Here is a 21,864-nt window from a genome sequence, read left to right as displayed (position 1 = left end):
CGTATTGGGCTGTGTTTGGAAAACATGACAAGAGCACACACTGTATCTGAACTGCAACATAATTAATGGCGAAATCAAACTGCACAAGATACGATGCCTTAAATTGACAGGTCCTGATTAATGGGGCTGGTGAGAAGACTCTGAACATGTCCAGCTCCTGTTTACCTTTTTTAAAAAAGGTGTTACTACTTTAAAAGGTTTTATTATGAAAAGCTTAAATCTGTGGGGACCAAGATTGATGACTAAGTCATCCATCAGCCAAGAAGAGAATGTATTCAGAAAGAAAGAAACAGGCGTGTTTCCAATCCAACCTCTGGTGGAATTAGAAAAAAAACCAAAATAATGTAGTATTATTATTTTAAATAAAATAAATTATTTGGAATTCTAAGTATTTGGGGAATACAGATGCTAACTTTTTTTTATTATTTCAAGTATCAGAGGGGTTTACAGTTAAGACAGCTGGACTCCATAGAGAGAAGATTTCCAGACACGCTTGTCCACTTTGAAACGCTCAGAGACTTAAAAAAGCTCAGCGCTGGAGTTCGGCCTTGTGTAAGCAATTATGCATGGCACTCAAAAATGCAGCGGGTCAGGGGGGGGAAGGAGACATTCCTGACCTTGCACTTTTGAAAAATATTGCACTAAGTTCATTTTACAATTACTGCTCCCCAGGGGGGAGAAAAAGCTGGCCAGATGTCTGTTCGTGAAGACGATAAAGATGGATGAGGTTTCATAGGTCCGCAAGCGGATTCTTACCATGACATTTCTTTTCGTACACACAGGTATAGATGCCCAGCTGCAACATATATGTGCATCCCACCAGTTTTGAAGGGCACCTAAAGAACAGCCCGGCCTGTTTAGGTGTGTGTGTCTCCTTTGGCAGGGTGTTCATTAGGGCCCCAATCCCGGTAAAATTCGCCCTGGCTAAGTCCCACTGAAAACTATTGAAGGTAGTAGTAATTAACAGATCCCATTGCTTTCAATAAGCTATAGGAGCTTTAGTAGCTGGAGAACCTAGCATAAGCTAAGTGCCCTCTGTCTTTGAGCTCTTTGCTCTCCTACTTTTAAGGCTCACCGGGTTGTGGGAGATGGAGGGTCTTGAATACTTTCTAGTGCCAATGTGTCAGCCAGGTGTTGTTCTGACTCTCCCATGATTTCCCAACTTTCCCCCTCATCTGCCTCTGAGCTGTGACCTCCCGCAAACCACTGTTTTAAATCTATACAGTATTCCTCTTCCTCCTCCCTGGAAGGGTCAGGATGGGGAGGCAGGCTCCATCATTCCTCCTCTTCCCAGTCCCTGACACCAATGTATGTGGGGACGGAGCTGAGCCCCCCAGTCTTGAGGCCCCAGGCCCCACCAGGCCTCCCCATGGTGGTAGAGGGTCTTGCCAGCAGGCCTCCCTGGGCCTCCCAACTTCCCCCTGTCATGCATGATGTGTGACATCACACGTATGTGTCACACATGTGACATCACACACACGTGACAAGGCCCCCAATATTGCGTGGAAGTTGGCACCTCTGAGCATAAGAAACTACAGTATGATTAGTAAGTCTCTGGCTCAAATCTCTTCTCAGCCTAAACATCAGCTCCTCATCTGCAATATGCTGATAATAATACTGGCCTCCCTTACAGACCTATCTATTCATGCATACATATACAGTGGTACCTCAGGTTAAGTACTTAATTCGTTCCGGAGGTCCGTTCTTAACCTGAAACTGTTCTTAACCTGAAGCACCACTTTAGCTAATGGGGCCTCCTGCTGCTCCTGTGTGATTTCTGTTCTCATCCTGAAGCAAAGTTCTTAACCTGGGGTACTATTTCTGCATTAGCAGAGTCTGTAACCTGAAGCATATGTAACCCGAGGTACCACTGTATACATATACATACATTTCTTTGCTATAAGGCTTGAGATATGAAGTGCTTTGAACATTCATGCTGCATGAATCCTAAGCAGCATTATGAGTATTTGAAAGGTGGGCCATTCAAGCAGCCATTGAAGGCAGCATAATTCAAGCTTGTCATTGGGCCCAGAAACCTTTGGCAGCACTGTTTGAGGTGTACCAGTACACCCTCTCTCCTCTTCCAGATTTGGGGTCACCTAGTTATGCAATTCATATACCATCTACCATCTATCCAGAGTGATAATGTGCTGACCAGAATGCTGGTTCCTCCTTTTCATTTTTAAAACTTGCAACTTCCTCCAGTTGCGCCCACCAACATCCTTTGAGTAAAAAAAAATAGCTTCAAGTAGAACATCGGCCTGGATAGCTCAGTCAATTAGAGTGTGGTGCTGATCACACCAAGGCTACAGGTTTGATCCCGGGGGGGGGGGGGGGCGGGCTGCTGCATATTCCTGCATTGCAAAGGGCTGGACCAGAAAATACTCAGGGTCCCTTCCAATTCTACAAATCTATGAATCTACGACATCAAGCCATGAGAAGCTACTTATTTTTTTTTTAATAAAATTTTTATTAATTTCCAATTTTTAACAAACACAAAAACAACATAAAAACAAACACAAAAAATCATAATTTCTTTACCTTATTTCCATAAACCTCTTTTCTCGGACTTCCCCATACCTTCCCCTTTTTGCATCCTTTATTTTAACAATTGTTCAACAACCCTTTTTAGCCAATTAAATATAAATTCATTCTCCTTTTCAATTTCACCCTAAACTAAACACAATTTACCACTGCAATTCTACGTCTTCCTCTCCCTCAGCATTTTAGCACTCCTCAATTTTATAATAGCTCTTAAGATATATTTTAAACTTCTTCCAATCTTCTTCCACAGTCTCTTTCTCTTGTATATGCTGTCATTCTGCTCTTTGACTTCTGGGTAGGGCATTGAAACATCTGGAACAACTGAAAGCCCAACTATGCAGTAGGATGGAAATTCTCTTTGAGACTATAGTCGTACCTTGGAAGTCAAACAGAATCCATTCCAGAAGTCCGTTCAACTTCCAAAATGTTCAGAAACCAAAGCGCGGCTTCGGATTGGCTGCTGGAAGCGCCTGCAGCCAATCGGAAGCCACGGAAATGCCATCAGACATTCGGGTTCCAAAGAACGTTTGCAAACCAGAACACTCACATGTTCAGGAACCAAAACGTCTGAGTACCAAGGCATTAGGGTTCCAAGGTATGACTGTATTAGGAACTGGGCCAACTCTTTCTGTGTTGCCTTAACAGGTTGTACGTGTTGTATGTGAATTATAAACTTCAATTGTTCCGTTTGCAAAAGTCCTTGTGAGCCCACTACTGATAAAAAATAAATCTAGGCTTCTTGTCAAGCGCTATCAAAGCATTCATTCAGAACCATCTCAAAGTTCTGATGTGGATTAATAAATGATGGAAGCATAGGGAAGAACAATGTTTCTTAGGCAAAGCCAGATGTCTATTGTACACATGATAACACTTACAAACATGTTGAGCGTTAATGTGGTAATTGTTCCACATGGGTGTAGGTTTTCGCAGAAGGCTGGAAAAGATTCACGAGCAAAAGCGTCAGTTCAAACGGCAAGCACAAAAGCAATTTAATCAAAGGTGCCAAACCCTGCTGAATTTCTAACTCTTTGAGACTGGCAATTATTATCTCATTGAAGAATCTTTTATCATCATGTTCCCAATGCCTTTGAATGTCTGATGCCTTTTCCTCCTAGGGCACTTTGCCAGCGGGGCTAGGAGAGATATTATTTTGATAAATGAAGGTGATAACAGAATGCCTTTGGGGGAAAGTGCCACATTTCTCTTGGAAAAGAGACCTCCTCAAACAGCCCACCTGACCAAGAATGGAAACAGTGCTGAGTGCAATGAACATAGAACACGGTGGGAACTGCTGTCTCCTTACATTCTTAGTCTTCCACTGGTATCCTCAAATCAGGTCTCACCTACACATCTGCTTGTCCCATGCCTTGAAAACAGAGATTCAAGAGGTTTTCTGGTTTTCTGTTTGCCCCACCATTTCTCCAGGAAAGCCCACTCTTTACTGCGGAATCGGAGCAAATGTCCTTGTGCAGGAAACTTGAGTGATGTTTTCTCCAATTCAGCAGTAAAGAGCAGGTTTTCCCAGGTGAAGGGTGAGACCAGCAGAAGACTGGATGCCCTCAATTTTGGTTTCTACCTGTCTTCCCAATAAAGCCCAACCTTTCATACTAAAGCCTGATCTGGTTATATTGTGGTATACAATGTTTGGAATAGTTAATGTTGTGTTTCGACCATCTTTAACATCACTATATTTTTTCACAGGTTTGGGGTGGAAGATAAACAAGTACAATGCCAAAGCATATATGTAAAATTCTGTGTTGTAATACTTAGCATTTGCTTTTTTGTAGCATGTAAAATGGGGGGTGGGAATAGAGCAAGATAAGAGGAATATTGGGATAAACTATTTTATGCACCTGAGCACATAATAGAAATTCAAATAAATAAGATCTGTGCTATATAGAGCAGCTAGCAGTATAGCTCCCATTTTTTTGACTAACTTATGTGATTCCAGGAGAAAAAGTTAATGCCATGAGAAGAGGAAGCGTTTCCAAAAATCGTGATGTTATCTTTTTCCCTTGTCTGGAATTGCCCTTTTAAAGCAATAGACTTTTAATCAACAAAAAGAGGAAGCAAAGACTTCCTTCCTTTAGCTGACCTGATTTCAACCGGGATTCAAGATTAGCTTTCAAAAATGGCTCTCAGTCACATCCACCCCATTTCTTTAAAAATAGCTGGATAACAAACAACTTCCTCCAGTTTTAGACTAAATATTCAGAAGAAAGCAGCACCCATTTTGATGTTTAGATACCCCAGGGATGGAGGGAGACTGTTACTTTAGTATAATAACAACAGCAGTCTCAGAGTTGTTTGTTAACTTTGCTTCATCAACTCCATCGTTGTTGATGTATCTGATCACAGAAAACATGGGGTTTTTTTAGGTTGATGTCTTGTAGCAACATCTTAGCCAACACAGCAAGGAACACTTGCTGCAGAAATTCAATCTATAGGCTGTTTACAGAAATAATAACATAACTGGATCTTTTATGATTGCTCAACACTTGGTGACTTGCAGCTGAACATGTTTCCTGAATGGAGTGCATTTTGAATGGTTTTATTTAATTTATTTAAAGTATTTTATCCCACTCTTTAGCCAAGAAGGCTTCTGGGGTAACTTACATATGTTAGTAGTAAAGTAGTCTCTGCTTACAATTAGGCTTGCACTCTAAAAGACGTAGCACACAAGGAAAGGGGGATGAAAAGGGAAAAGGAAGAACTCTGAAACCTCTGTCTCTAGGTTCTTTGAGCTGAGTTGCATTGGTAACAATCACTGCCAGATAACAAAAGAGCCTACACTAGAAACATGAAGAATTAGTGGCTATATTGGGAAATTGTAGTGCAATGCTTCTTGTGCACACAAGAGACTTGTGAAACTTGGTATTGTGCCCAGGATATTTTTGAGGCCTTGCTACTAGGAGGCCAAAAGGTGATATGAACAATATTCAAAGGGTTGATAAGAGCTTCCAAAGGGCAGTAAGCTTCTGTGCTCATAGGGTCAAAGCTGACACAGTCACCTGTTTACACAGACATGGTAAAAGAGACCTTTACACGGTGAGGTTTTCTCTCTCTCTCTTTCAAATATACCATAGGAAGACCCCAGAAACACAAATCTCACCAGTGAAGAATTCCATGCTTACTGAGTTGAAGTCATTTGTCAAGAGAATATAATGAGATTTGCATATGCATATTGATGCTTACAGCAAAATTTCTTCAGCAAAATGCTTGTGTGTTCCAACAATATTAATTCCACTAGAAAAGCGATTTTATAGCCCAGTGTGATCAAGCGTCAGCAAGTAACAGTTTTATGGCATCGGTCAATATTTGACTGATGTCTATTGCTGAAGATGACTTGTCATATGTGTCCTATTAGTGGGATGTTCCTGCATTATTTTGCTTTTGAAGTCTATTTTCAGGTCCTTTAATGGGGAAACTCTAGTGATACAAATGGAAGCTTATTTCACTGGGTCCCTATCAGCTTTTGCAGGGAGCTGGAGGTTTTCATATGATCACAGCAAGGAGAAAGATAGACCCCCTTCCCATATACTATGGTCCCAATCCTGATTTCCCCCAGCTGTTATTTAAGAGAGAGAAACTAGACACATCAAATGCAATCACACATTTAACATTAGCTCTGATTTGACCCTTAAGAGAAAGCAGTGCCTCCAACTGCAATAGGGTGTACACAGGTGTACACAGTTTCCCCCCATATATTCAGTAAAGGTTTTCCAATCTTCTTTAAACATATGTTCTTCTTGTTCTCTTATTCTATATGTTAGGTCTGCAAGCTGCACATATTCCATCAGTTTAAGTTGCCATTCTTCTTTAGTTGGCACCTCGCTTGTCTTCAATTTTTGGGCTAACAAAACATAGGCCACAGTAGTGGCATACATAAATAACCTTTTTTGACACCTGGGAATTTCCATCTGAATTATCCCCAACAAAAAGGACTCTGTTTTTTGGAGGGAAAGTACTTTTAAACATTTTTTTTTTCAATGATTAATTATTTTTGCTTCTATCCCACCCTAGACATCTCACTCTGAGTCTCGATAGATATTTGTACAGCACTAAAATACTACCTTTGGTTCCACTCAGATCTCTCCATTGACTTTGTAAGCCCTTTGGAGGGGAATTCACGTAGAGGATGGCAAGCAAATAATTAATCTGCCTAACAAAAATCCTTCTTGGTAGTAAGAATAATTCTATCCAAGGTGGAAAACCAAGCTCACTCCAATTACAAGTCTATAGGAGAACAATATATGTCTGCATCAACGTTAACCTTAAAACAATGGCACCTGTCAGGACTGACGGGCGACATTATTCTAAAACAAACCAAACATGAACACTAGAAACAGTCTCGCTGTGGGAACTAAGGCACTGGTATTGCAAACCGAGGGTGGTGTCTACAACGGGTTGTTTTTTTGTCAAAAGGCGGAAGAGTTCCTATGAATGGTAATAACCTTTCCCACAGTATTTGGTCTTATTGTTTTCCAGTTACATTGCAGGGTATACAGTTTTTAAGACTGCTATGAGGTTTCAAGTGCATTCACTGCGAGCTATTGTTAGTCATAGATTATCACACGGCACCACCACAGAGGGCTTTGTAAAAGTGAAATTTGTAGAGGATACGGCTCTGAAAAGAGATAACACCCTCAATCTTCTTCTGCCACTATCTTTTGGGCAAATGAAACGATAGTGGAAATTCCATTTTGAGCAAAGAGGTGTGAAATAGTGCCAAGTTAGGGCTGCCTCTGAAGATGGTTCAGAAACTTCAGCTGGTACAGAATTCAGCGGAGCCAGACAATTTGAGCATATTACACTGGTCCTGATCCGACTCCACTGGCTACCCATTAGTTTCCGAGCCCAATTCAAAGTGCAGGTTTTGACCCATAAAGCCTTAAATGGCTCAGGGCCGTGATACCTCAAGGACTGGCTCTTTCCAGGTAAACCTACCTGGACCTTGAGATCATCTTCAGAGGCTCTCCTTCATGTGCCCCCCCCTTGAGAGGTCCAGAGGGTGGCAACATGAGAATGGACGTTCTCTGCAGTGGCTCCCCATCTGTGGAATGCTCACCCCAGGGAAGTTCGCCTGGCGCCTTCATTATACACCTTTAGGCACCAGGCAAAAACGTTCCTTTTTAACCAAGCCTTTGGTTGATTCGATTGACATCCTAATGTGTTGGGGGGGGCTATTGGGTTGTTGTTTTTATTTGTATTAGATATTTTGTGGTTTTTTATCTTGATTTTATTCTGTGAACCACCCTGATACCCCTGGGGATAGAGCGGTATATAAATTCAATAAATAATAATGTTAGAAAGCACATACAGTGGTACCTCAGGTTACATACGCTTCAGGTTACATACGCTTCAGGTTACAGACTCCGCTAACCCAGAAATAATACCTCGGGTTAAGAACTTTGCTTCAGAATGAGAACAGAAATCGTGCTCCGGCAAAGTGGTGGCAGCAGGAGGCCCCATCAGCTAAAGTGGTGCTTCAGGTTAAGAATGGTTTCAGGTTAAGAACGGACCTCCGGAACAAATTAAGTTCTTAACCCAAGGTACCACTGTATCTTGATTTGTATAGACACAGTTCCCTCTCCTCTCCTCCCCTCCCTGCCCACCATGAAGAAAGACCCCTATGAGTTCAATAGCTCCTACCAAGAACTGTGACACTCAGGAAGCAGTGGCGTAGCGTGGGTTATCAGCACCCGGGGCAAGGCAAGTAATTTGCGCCCCCTAACCCATGAATTTGCGCCCCCTAACCCGTGGATTTGCGCCCCCTAACCGTGGATTTCCCTAACCCCCAGATGTTGCGCCCGGTGCGGCCGGCCCCCCCCCTGCACCCCCCACGCTATGCCACTGTCAGGAAGCCCCAAGAGTAGAAACATAGAGCTGTAGAGTTGGGACCCCAAGGGTCATCTAGTCCAACCCCCTGCAGTGCAGGAATCTCAGCTACAGCTTCCATGACAGATGGCCATCCAACCTCTGCTTGAAAACCTCCAAGGACGGAGAGTCCACAACCGCCGTGTCGAACAGCTCTTACTTTAGTAGTTTTTTGACTTGGAGTGCTCCAGTCACATCCAAGTGTAAACTCCAGCCACTCTCACCTCCCATTCGTACTGTAAAGCGAGTGAACCTGCCCCAAGCAGAAGGGAATCCCCACTCCTAAACTTTTGTAGGTCTTAATTTTAAAGGTATAACTGACGCCCTCTCACCAAAAGGGAATTAACAGCCCTACAGCAATCCTTTCCCATCTCCTACCATCTAATTGCAGATGGGGGAATCCTTTCTAGAGTGTGATGCTTATACAAACATTGAATAGGTTCCCAGAGACACGAGAGTTGCTCTAACTTATTTTGTTTCATTTATTTTATTTTATTTATGATTTTCAACTTTATACATTTCACTAACTTTACAATCATTTTAACATTTCAAAACTTGACTTCCTTCCCCCTCTTTCTGCGTTTCCTTTAATTATTTTTTTAAAAATATTTTCTGCATATCCAAATTAACTTAATTTGCTCATTTATTCATCTAGTTTAAATATATACTCTTATGAAACTGCAGGTTATTACAATAATCCTGCCAATGTTCTTATCTGTTTATTTGTAAATATTCAATAAACCATTTCCATTCTTTTATAAAAAGTTTGTTGATTTCTTATTCTTCCGGTAAGTTTCGCCATTTCTGCATATTCCATAAGTTTTTGTATCCATCATTCCTTTGCTGGGACTTCTGCTTCTTTCCATTTTGGGGCAAGTAACATTCTTGCTGCTGTAGTCGAATACATGAATAAATTTCTATACAGTAGTTCTGTCCCAATAATTCCCAAAAGGAAGGCTACTGTTTTTTTTCAACAAACATTATTTTAAACATCTTTTTCAATTCATTATATATCATTTTCCAGTTATGAAGTTATAAAGTTATGTACAGTTATGAAGCATTTATGAAGCTGCCAAAACTGGATTAAGTCCTATATACAGTGTAACACTCGAGCTACACTTTGCCACACTCCTGCTATGTGCAAGTTGATGGTGAAACATATACCTGTCTTGTTTTCCCCCCTTTAAAATCCTGAAAATAGTGGCCATCCCCCATCACTTGACCAGGCTTTGTGAAATTTAGGCTGCCATCCTAATTCTTGGTGGTGGCGCCCACCCTGTGGAATGCCCTCCCATCAGATGTCAAGGAGATAAGTAACTATACAACCTTTAGAAGACATCTGAAGGCAGCCCTGTAGAGGGAAGATTTTAATGTTTGACACTGTATTATGTTTCTATATGTGCTGGAAGCTGCCCAGAGTAGCTGGGGAATGGGTGGGGTACAAATTATTATTATTGGACCCGCGTGGCGCTGTGGTCTAAGCCTCTTGGCCTTGCCGATCAGAAGGTCTGTGGTTCGAATCCCCACGACGGGGTGAGCTCCCGTTGCTCTGTCCTAGCTCCTGCCAATCTAGCAGTTTGAAAGCACGCCAGTGCAAGTAGATAAATAGGTACCACTGTGGCAGGAAGGTAAACAGTGTTTTCATCCGCTCGGGTTTCCGTCACGGTGTTCCGTTGCACCAGAAGCGGTTTAGTCATGCTGGCCATATGACACAGAAAGCTGTCTGTTGACAAACGCCGGGTCCCTCAGCCTGAAAGCAAGATGAGTGCCGCAACCCCATCATCGCCTTTGACTGGACTTATTTCTTTGAAATGCCTCAAAGAAAGTGAACCTGGGACGTTTTGGCATGAGAGCCAGATTTTATTTTATTTTTTAAATCTGGTAAAAATATTATTTCCACCAAGATCTGATGAACCCCATGGGGAAAATAGCTCTTTGGTGAACTGATTTTACCACCCCTCTCAGGGCTTCCAAAGTGAGCAGTAAGTCTTCCAGATATGCTGGAATAAATGATAAAACACAACTCATGTGGTCTTGTGATAAAAGAAGCTCAGTGGTATACTGGAGTCTTCTGGGTCTTCTTCCTGTGCTAGGATTGCTTTAAATTCAAGGAAGTTATTAGTCAGCAGCGCAAAAAAAGCTTCAGCAAGCCTGAGCTCTGGATTATGATGGAAAGGCCAAACACGGCAGTTACAGATTTTATATGTTAGGCTGTGATAAATGTTCCATGAATTTTTAAGTGTTGCTTTCCCAGGATTTGAAACACCATTTTAATGACTAAAGTTAGAGCTGCTGTTTTGGCTATAGCCCTGACTTTCATAACAAAGACCTACCACTGTGAGTTTTATTGCTCAAGTTACATAATCAGGTTATTGTGCTTGTTTGAAGGAGATGGGAGTATAAACAGACGTGTATTTTGCAACCCCAAATCACTCTAATCCACGTGTCCCTCTCTTTGGGTTGGGTTATATCATACCTGCAGGCTGACTACAAGATCAACTGCTGCCTTGCCATCGCAAAACTATCACTTCAGTCCTCGGGTCAGCTCCAGGACGATGCTTTTCAGTGTAATCACTTCATCTACCCAGCTGCATGGCATCAAACTCTGAACAGTCAGGTGATGAACATTCAGACATGTGGACCAGTTCTCCTTCACTGGCGCCAAGCCAGCTGGCCAGAAGGAAGCAACTTCTCCTTTTTTGCTCCTCATAAATCCAAAATCTAGCATTATATCAAAAGTGTGTCCAATGTGCTCCTTATGCTGTGCAAGCTGCTGGCATTTTAACAGTGCACTCCTGCTCAGAAATAAATTGCACTGAGTGTGCATAGGATAATCATCAACATCATCAGGGCTTTTTTCAGTTCTGGCACCTCTCAAGTGGGCACCATTGCCATTATAAGAGAACAAGGGAGGTATTCATGCTGAGGTCCGGCACCTCTTTTTCGAGAAAAATAGCACTAATAATAATAATAATATAGTGGTACCTCGGGTTACATACGCTTCAGGTTACAGACTCTGCTAACCGAGAAATATTACCTCGGGTTAAGAACTTTGCTTCAGGATGAGAACAGAAACCATGCTCCGGCGGCGCAGCAGCAGCGGGAGGCCCCATTAGCTAAAGTGGTGCTTCAGGTTAAGAACAGTTTCAGGTTAAGAACGGACCTCCAGAACGAATTAAGTACGTAACCAGAGGTATCACTGTAATAATAATAATAATAATAATAATAATAATAATAATAGGTTAAAAAAGGTAAATGACCCCTGGACGGTTATGTCCAGTCAGCGGCGGAGCAAGCCAATCGGGTGCCTGGGGCAGTGTGTGTGCCCTGTGCCCAGGGGCGGGGCCAGCCACCCACAGGGCAGAGCCAACCAGGGCAGGACGCTCCACAGGCCCTCCGAGGAGTCTGCCTGCCTCCTCCCACTCAACCACCCTACAGCTGAGGGGGAGGCAGCGGGCGGACCATTTGGGGCAGCGCGGAGCCTGCGGGCACCCAAGTCACCACGTCATTTCAAGGAGAGACACGTGGCTCAGGCACGCTGCAGGCCCCATGGTGAGTGCCGCCTGGCATTTTGTCACGCCGCTCAGTGGTGACACCCGGGGCGACCCACTCCTACCGCAACCCCCTTCCTCCACCCCTGCATCCAGTCAAAGGCGACTATGGGGTTGCGGCACTCATTTTCAGACGGAGGGAGCTGGCATTTGTCCACAGACAGCTTTCCGGGTCATGTGACCAGCATGAAGAAACCGCTTCAGGAGAAAAGGGACACCGTGACAGAAACCAGAGCACACAGAAACATCATTTACCTTCTCACTGCAGTGGTACCTATTTATCTAATTGCATTGGCGTGCTTTCAAACTGCTAGGTTGGCAGGATCTGGGAAGAAGAAGAAGAAGAAGAAGAAGAAGAAGAAGAAGAAGAAGAGGAGGAGGAGGAGGAGGAGGAGGAGTAGTAGTTTGGATTTGATATTCCGCTTTATCACTTCCTGAAGGAGTCTCAAAGCGGCTAACATTCTCCTTTCACTTCCTCCCCCACAACAAACACTCTGTGAGGTGAGTGGGGCTGAGAGACTTCAGAGAAGTGTGACTAGCCCAAGGTCACCCAGCAGCTGCATGTGGAGGAGCAGGGAAGCGAACCCAGTTCCCCAGATTACAAATCTACCACTCTTAACCACTACACCACACTGGCTCTCAACGGGAGCTCACCCCACCGTGGGGATTCAAACTGCCGACCTTCCGATCGGCAAGCCCAAGAGGCTCAGTGCCTTGAATACTACCCTCAAAAAGGAGGGGGGGTGGTCACGCGTTTCCTACCTGCAGTTCTTTATCCACAGAATTGCTTTCTGGCTCTCCTCCTGGAAGTGTGACTGTAGAAACTACCTCAGAAGCAGCTGAAGAGGAAGCCTACCAAGAGTTATAGCTCTCCGATGCACTGGCTTCCTGGCTAGATTTCCGCATGAAATCTGGCAAGCATCAAGGTATTGTGCTGTGGGAACCTGCTATACATCTGAGAGAAATATTCCAGGCCATGTGCATAAATTTTGCTATAAACGCATCTCCATGAGAGGAGAAAACATAGATTTTTTCAAAAAAAAGTTCTTTTGGATTTAAAATATTCTAGATCTCCCCCCCCTTTTTTTTAATTCACAACAAGATGTTGGGAAAAGAAGATTGCAAGCTGTGTTTCACCTTCCTTGCAATTTGCTCAGCTATCGAGGTGTTGTGGAATGTTTATGAACATTCCAACAATCCAGAAACAACTGCTTGCTAAACTAAGCCTGCAGTTTACAGATGGCATGTGGAAGCGCAGAGATAGAATTGATACAATGGCAAAAAAAACCTGTTAGGTCAAGCGCATAATTTATGCATGACGGTGTTTGAGAAGCAAGTGGAAAATAGGCACAGGAGGATTACAAACAATGAAAAAATGGATATTTCATCATCATCATTATTATATCTGTATGCCGCCTTATATAACAGAATTATGCTCTCCTATGTTATATAGGTTGCAATCATTACATTCCTATACTTAAAAGGTTAATAAAAAGGTAAAGGACCCCTGGATGGTTAAGTCCAGTCAAAGGCTAGGGCTTGCCGATCAGAAGGTCGGCGGTTCAAATGCCCGTGACGGGGTGAGCTCCCGTTGCTCGGTCCCTTCTCTTGCCAACCCAGCAGTTCGAAAGCACCTCAAAGCGCAAGTAGATAAATAGGTACCGCTCCGGCGGGAAGGTAAATGGTATTTCCGTGAGCTACTCTCTTTCGCCAGAAGCGGCTTAGTCATGCTGGCCACATAACACGGAAGCTGAACACCGGCTCCCTCGGCCAATAAAGCGAGATGAGCACCGCAACCCCAGAGTCATCCGTGACTGGACCTAATGGTCAGGGGTCCCTTTACCTTTATCTTACCCCTTTAAAATGTGGCTCTTTTCAGAGGAGTGTTATTGGGTTGTTGTTTTTATTCTGATTATATATGTTGCAATCTTTTATGTGAACCGCCCTGAGACCTCCAGGTATACAGCAGTATAATAATAATAATAATAATAATAATAATAATAATAATAATAATGCAGACTGCCCCATCAGCACACGACCACAAACTTGAGGGTTTCTATAGCTTTGTTTCAAGGTTATTGGAGGCCTAAGGAAACAGGCAGTGCACGAGAATAAGAGCAGACGGACACAATGCGGAGGTTAATGAAGACTACACAGTGTTGATAAATTGAATTGATGACCTGGAAAACAAGCTCAGATTGAGAAGTTAGATTAGCAGAAGGCTGCTGGAGGCGTGAAGGCTGTGATAATCATACTATCATTATTTGTCAAGATGGATTAATGGATGCCGTGGACATGTGCTCCAAATATGCTTTTTGTTTTCTTGTCCCTATTCTACTGATCTGGCACAGCCACCGTCTTGGGAACTGCCTTTAACATGTGCTCCAATTAAGTAGCCTGTTGCCATCAGAATTAACTACTCAGTTCTCTCTGCCTTAAGCCTGCTTGAGCTGTGATTCAAAGGCTGGGCTCCTTTGCCATTCCAGCTGACGATATACTGGAATTGATATAAATGGGCTTGTATTTAATGGTTGCAATTGATCTAAAGTTCTCCTTTGTAGATTACAGAGGGTGCTTTTAAAAAATGCTTTATGCTTTTTAGAAATTCATGCATCAACCAAACGCTATGAAAAACGCATGCAAAGGAGCAAAAACAAGAAAAATCCATTCCTATTGCATAAAATCAATAAATTCGAACAGTTCAAAGAAGAATGAAAATCAAGGCAAACGTTTAAAGGGAAAGCAAACAGCCCTCAGTTTGGGGTGGGGTTGTCGCAGGCTTGAATGCTCCCCCATGAAGAGGAAACAAACAAAAAGTAGTATATCAAGGAGAAAACCAGGCTTAACTGTTCTCCTTGACATTGCATTTTTTTCTGTGCAGGGAGAGTTTTTATGGGGAAATACAAAAAGAGTGCAACACTGCGTCACATACGCAGCTGGAGATGAGATAGTGTATTCCATAAAAGCTTTAGTACTCAATTCTGCTGACTGCATAAGGTAAAGGGACCCCTGACCATTAGGTCCAGTTGTGGCCGACTCTGGGGTTGTGGCGCTCATCTTGCTTTATTGGCCGAGGGAGCCATCATACTGCTTCCGGGTCATGTGGCCCGCATGACTAAGCCGCTTCTGGCGAACCAGAGCAGCGCACGGAAACGCCGTTTACCTCCCCGTCACAGTGGTACCTATTTATCTACTTGCACTTTGACGTGCTTTCGAACTGCTAGGTTGGCAGAAGCAGGGACCGAGCAACGGGATCTCATCCCATCGCGGGGATTCGAACCACCGACCTTCTGATCGGCAAGCCCTAGGCTCTGTGGTTTAACCCACAGCGCCACCCGCGTCCCTGCTGACTGCATAAACAGCTCCCCAAATTATTTTGTATTACATTCGTACACTGGATCAGACTATAAAGGTTTTATGTCATCTTCCAGTGTAAAAGCAAAGTCTGTGATGCTCTGCGGCACCTCTCCACCAGAAAAAAGGGAATATGCACAGAAAGAAAAGGGAATTGCAAAGCCAAATTGCACCGACTTTGAAGTCCTGATTAGATGCAGCTGTCATAGTTCTACATCTGCAGAGTCTATTCTAACGTGCCAAATTCTGGAATTACATGGATTCTTGCAGCTGTGTGAATTGAGAACTTTGGCCATAACATTGGCTGAATTCTTCGAGCATTGTTGTGAAAATTCAACACACAGGATCAGACGGGGGCGAAATGAAAACACAGCGTCGACCTAAAAAGAAGTCTTATGGCCCAGCTGCGCTTCAACATAGGGTTTAAATGCACTTTGTGTTAGGGATGAGACCAGCAGTAAAAACTGACCAAAGCAGGCAAGGGGAAGACGCTGGGTGCCACAATTTAAGAAGGGTGTTGACAAGCTGGAACACGTGCAGAGGAAGAAGAGTTTGGATTTGATATCCCGCTTTATCGCTACCCAAAGGAGTCTCAAAGCGGCTAACATTCTCCTTTCCCTTCCTCCCCCACAACAAACACTGTGAGGTGAGTGGGGCTGAGAGACTTCAAAGAAGTGTGACTAGCCCAAGGTCACTCAGCAGCTGCATGTGGAGGAGCGGAGACGCGAACCCGGTTCACCAGATTACGAGACTACCTCTCTTAACCACTACACCACACTGGCAACCAAGATCATCAAGGAACCAAGCCTTATGAGGAAAGGTTGAGGGTGTTGGGTATGTTTAGCTTGGAAAAGAAGAGACTGAGAGCAGATACAGTCATCTTTAATTATTATTTATTTATTTATACCCCACCCATGTGGCTGGGCTTCCCCAGCCACTCTGGATGGCTTCTAACAAAATATTAAAATACAGTAATGCATCAAACATTAAAAGCTTCCCTAAACAGGGCTGTCTTCAGATGTCTTCTAAAAGTCTGGTAGTTGTTGTTCTCTTTGACATCTGGTGGGAGGGTGTTCCACAGTATCTAAAGGGCTGTCACATGGAAGACGGAGCAAGCTTCTTTTCTCCTGTTCCAGAGGCTAGGAGTTACAAGAAAGAAGATTCTGACTGAACATAAGGAAAAAAATTCTGACAGTAAGAGCTGTTTGACAGTGGAGCAGACTCCCTCAGGAGGTGGTGGACTCTCCTTCCTTGGAGGTTTCTAAGCAGAGGTTGGATGCAGTGGCATAGCGTGGGCGGTGCAGGGGGGGCCAGCCGCACCGGGCGCAACATTGGGGGGGGCGCACTCGCAGCTCTCTGCCCCTACCTGGCTCACTCACTCTCTCTCACTGCATTGCTGGCTGTGCGAATCCGATCCGAGCTGCTGGGTCGCCGCCCACTGTGGAGGGGGAGGGTGCCAGGCGTGCGTTGCGGTGCGGAGCGGAGAGAGAGCGAGGGAGGGACTATCTGGGGGAGGGACAGTGCAGCGGCCACCCAGCGCAGCGCTGAGCGCGGGAGAGAACCACACCCGACCAGCCCAGGCAGCAGCAAGAAGAAGCTGGCAGCGGCGGCAGGTTAGGGGTTAGGGGCGCAAATTACTTGCCTTGCCCCGGGTTAGGGGGTGCAAATTACTTGCCTTGCCCCGGGTTAGGGGGCGCAAATTACTTGCCTTGCCCCGGGTTAGGGGGCACAAATTACTTGCCTTGCCCCGGGTGCTGACAACCCACGCTACGCCGCTGGTTGGATGGTCATCTGTCATGGACGCTTTAGCTAAGATTCCTTCATTGAACTGTAGACTTGGAATTGGCCCTGTGATTATTGGAACCAGTTATGGATGGTATTCCTTCAGTTTGATTCAGAATTGGCTAGGTATTTCTGAGCTTTCTCAGAGACACTTCAGAAAAAGCTCATCTATTTCCTGCTAGATTCTCCCTGGTACATAAAATTGGTGCTTCAGTGCTGATGGATTTGCCACATGGACATTATCTCATTCCCCCCTGGGAATTGTAATTTGGTTTGGTCCTACACACATGATTAAATCTGTAGTAAATTTTGCAATCTTATGCCATGGACATTCTTAGAGATTACTTGTTCATGTTCCTCAATCTTGTTTTGAAAACGAAACGGCCACCCACTCCTCCAGACTCCTGAACTCTTTGATATTTGCAAGCCTTCCTGGGGATGAAATGGGCATCAGTTCAGAAAAGTTGGTAATCCTAGATGCTCGCCAGTTGCTGTCCATGTTAAACATATTGGCTGGAATTTTAAAAAACAAACCAAGAGCTGGAATTCTCAGGATTTTGGCAGGGCAGTCCCCTCTTCTTTCCGCCTGCAACCCTGGTGACATGAAATGACCAGAGCTGAAGTTCAGAGGCAGCATCAACAATGACTCAAGTCTTACACAATCTGAGAAAATAACCAAAAGCAAGAGTTGCATTAATACTTCTTTTGTGAACACTGCAGGCATGGACACCCTTCAACAAGCTGGGAGAGCTTTCAGCTATTTGAGTCACATGAGATTGAGAGATTTTCAGTTAATTTATGACAAAGGTCTTTTTGACATTCGCGGTATTAGCTGGATTTCAGAGAGCATCTGACATCTGTGAGGATCCACGACCTACATTTGAGATGCACCCAAACCAGAATTCAAGTATCTGATTAAAATGGATTAAGCCAGGGGTCAGCAACCTTTTTCAGCCGTGGGCTGGTCCACCATCCCTCAGACCATGTGGTGGGCCTGACTATATTGGGGGGGGGGGTGAACGAATTCCTATGCTCCACAAATAACCCAGAGATGCATTTTAAATAAAAGGAAACATTCTACTCATGTAAAAACACGCTGATTCCCAGACCATCCATGGGCCGGATTGAGAAGGCGATTGGGCCGCATCCAGCCCATAGGCCTTAAGTTGCCTGAAGGTAAAGTAAAAGGGACCCCTGACTGTTAGGTCCAGTCGTGGCTGACTCTGGGGTTGCGGCGCTCATCTCGCTTTACTGGCCGAGGGAGCCGGCGTACAGCTTCTGGGTCATGTGGCCAGCATGTCTAAGCCACTTCTGGCGAACCAGAGCAGCGCACGGAAACGCCATTTACCTTCCTGCCAGAGCGGTACCTATTTATCTACTTGCACTTTGACATGCTTTCGAACTGCTAGGTTGGCAGGAGCAGGGACCGAGCAACGGGAACTCACCCCTTCGGAGGGATTCGAACTGCCGACCTTCTGATCAGCAAGTCCTAGGCTCTGTGGTTTAACCCACAGCACCACCCACATCCCTTTTTAGGTTGCCTACCCCTGGATTATGCAGATGTTCACCAAACAGTTCACAGATTCATGGAGTTGGAAGGGACCCTGAGGATCATCTAGTCCAGGCTTCCTCAAACTCGGCCCTCCAGATGTTTTTGGCCTACAACTCCCATGATCCCTGGCTAACAGGACCAGTGGTCAGGGATGATGGGAACTGTAGTCTCAAAACGCCAAGTTTGAGGAAGCCTGATCTAGTCCAACCCAAATATGCAGCTGTCCCATACGAGGATCGAATCTGCAACCTTGGCATTATGAGCACCAAGGCTGAGGTAGATTTATTCTTTGGCTTTAATCCTCGATGAGACTTTGAAAGCATAAAAAGTCAAGGTCCTGCCACTTTTCTACCACTGTTGATTTTGAGTGTGAAACATGTAGATAGTATCAATATTTACCTCTTTTTCAGTTCACCTTAGTGCCATTGTTTCCCCATTGTTCTAGAGAACCGATGATTCTTCCTTCTTCCTACAGTACTCTTGTGACTGATTTCACCCAATTGGAAATCATAACATGCAATTATAATGAAAAGAAATGCTTTATTTATTTAGGCATTTGTGTATTGCCTTCCATGGCCAAATACCTTCTCAAGGCAGTTCACAAGTAAAATCACTGAAACACCACAAATCTGTAGATATATATTAGCTAAACCATCCAACAAATCATCCATAGATACAAGCAGCAACAGAAAGAACAAGCCCTTTTAGTGGTGGCCTTGGCTGGGGAATGCTCTCTTCCCAAAGAGGTCCACCTGGCACCAAGAGTGGCCCTGGTTGAGAACATTGGTTTTGTTTGTCGGCCACTGATCCCAAAATACCAGGCCCTTCTCTCTAAGAAGAGAGGCCTTGTCCCAGAAGAAGCCTTCTCCCTGGCCCTCAGGCTTCCAGAACACCGTTTAGCTTCAGGGATATCTTTCTCTCTCACACAAATGAACACTTTCCCCAATGGTTTCTGAGAACCATCCACGTTTTCGCAAAGGTTCTGAGAATCCTCTCTTAGGTATTCCTTGTTTACTTGTAGAACATTTCCCAAGAATCTGCAGCCAGGAGCCTTGCAATATGCAAAAATAAAATAAAAAATACACATCAACTGGGAAGACAGGTGAATTGGCATTAGTTCTCCTGTCTTCCCAAGTGATGTGTAAAAAATTTTCGGAGACACCGTTGATGGAATCGTTTGAGGAGTTGGAGATGGCATTTATAAGTGGTCCATTTTTCACAAGCATACTGTAAGGTTGGTAGTACAATAGCTTTGTAAACAAGCATTCTGGTTTCCCTGTGAGTGTCCCGGTCCTCAAACGCTCTGCACTTCAATCTGGAAAAAGCTGCACTTGCAGAGCTCAGAAGATGCTGGATTTTGGCATCCATGTCATCCCTTGTGAAAAGATAGCTGCCCAGGTAGGAGAAGTCATCAACATTTTCCAATTGTTGGATTTGTGGTGCTTCAGAGGGCTTGTTTTGTGCTTGCTGATGCAGCACTTTGGGGTTTTTTTTTGTGATATGCACTGCAATCCTTGCATGTCTACTCAGCAGTCCCATGGAGATCCATAGGCTTAAACCCCAGGTATCAATGAGACTTACCTCTGAGTAGACATGAATAGGGAGCCATGCTCTGTGTGCCATTGTAACAAATGGAACAGGTGACTCACAGAAGTGCTAATTGTAAGTTGATATTTTTCATTTATAAATCACCATGATATCATTTCAAATCCGATACAGATGCCAACTATATTTTTCAGAAAGAAAGAGCACATCCTATTGATTTTTGTGGAATTTAATCATGACTAACTGTAGCTAGTTTGGAGTCACTGACTTGAAAGTAATGTTTTATTATTTCAGTGAGGTGGCTTATTTGTTTTACACCATTGGCCTACTTCAAAGCACCTTATGCAAGTGCTCTGAATATGATAATTGAAACAGGTCTACCTCTTAAAAGAAAATAAGACATTTGTTCTTATATCTTTCCCACAGATTTTTCTCAGTAGCAGTGCTGGGGATAGATTTGTCAGTGAAAGAGACATGGAATTGGTAAATGAACTGCAGATAACTTTTTGCAGTAAATAAAATATAAGTGCCTCTTATTTGTATTTCTAAGCTGCTTCATTGACTTTTATATGTAGCTAATAAGACATAATCATGTCATCTTCAGTTGTTGCTTTTGTGGGATATGCATAGAGGCCAATGACAACAAATCCCAAGGGACTATTTTATTCCAAGAATATAAATCCAGCAATGCTTCTGCAACTGATTTTCCATTGTGCTGTTAAACATAATATACATGCACAGTGAAAGCAAAGTATTCTGGGTAAACTTACTCAAACAAGGACAATATTCTCTTTGTTGGTCTGTTCCATAATTGAGAACTATCCAGTCTCCATCTTTTTTTCCTGCTGGAATTGGCCTTTTTAAAAAAATCAATTCAGCCTTTGTGAACTTTCTTTCAGAAATTAAAAGAGAGTATTAAGAAAGGAAAGATTTGTGAATAGTCTGGATGCAAAAGACTAAGATGAGGAGGGGAAGAAAAATCGCCTCTGGGCTTTGAGTGTCTTACTCACGTCACTCATTTTCAGAGTTAGGGGGATTTAAGGTCACCTAGAGCATAACCGGGCTATGATTTCTTTAACAGCGTTTTCTTTTCTGTGATTTTATTTTTAAACATGGCTTCTGTGTAGAGCACTGAGAAGAAACAATGATGTGTTATTCCTCTTTGCACTGGGAGTGTGTCATTCCATTCTCAGTGGCAGAGGTGGGTTGGTGCATGTGTTTGGAGATCCTGTACCGGGGTGGTTTTCAAAACATTCTGGGTGGTAGGTCATGCTGACTGATCCATTCAACACCTACATTTTCTGATGGGGCTCCTGAGTATATACTTACTTGGCACCAGTTTTGAAATTCTTCTAATAGCTACAAATGCAAAATGCCAGCAGTTTCTTTTCCCCTCTGTTCATCCCCCTGTAGAAATGGGATCGATGGCTGACTGCCATTTCAGATATAGGACTGGCGCTCTCTTCCGAAGTTACTACAGCTCTTCTGTATCCACCTGTCATTTGCCCAAGCTCTGCTTAGTTGTCAGCCTTTTAAAAGAGTGATGTAAAGACTCAGTAACCAGCATGACTAAATCGCTTCTGGTTCAACAGGACACCGTGACGGAAAACAAAACGCACGGAAATGCCGTTTACCTTCCCGCTGGAGCGGTACCTATTT

The sequence above is a fragment of the Podarcis cretensis genome, assembly GCF_951804945.1.
Source record: "Podarcis cretensis genome assembly, chromosome: 7".
NCBI lineage: Eukaryota > Metazoa > Chordata > Lepidosauria > Squamata > Lacertidae > Podarcis > Podarcis cretensis.
Note: the sequence above shows the minus strand (reverse complement) of the source record.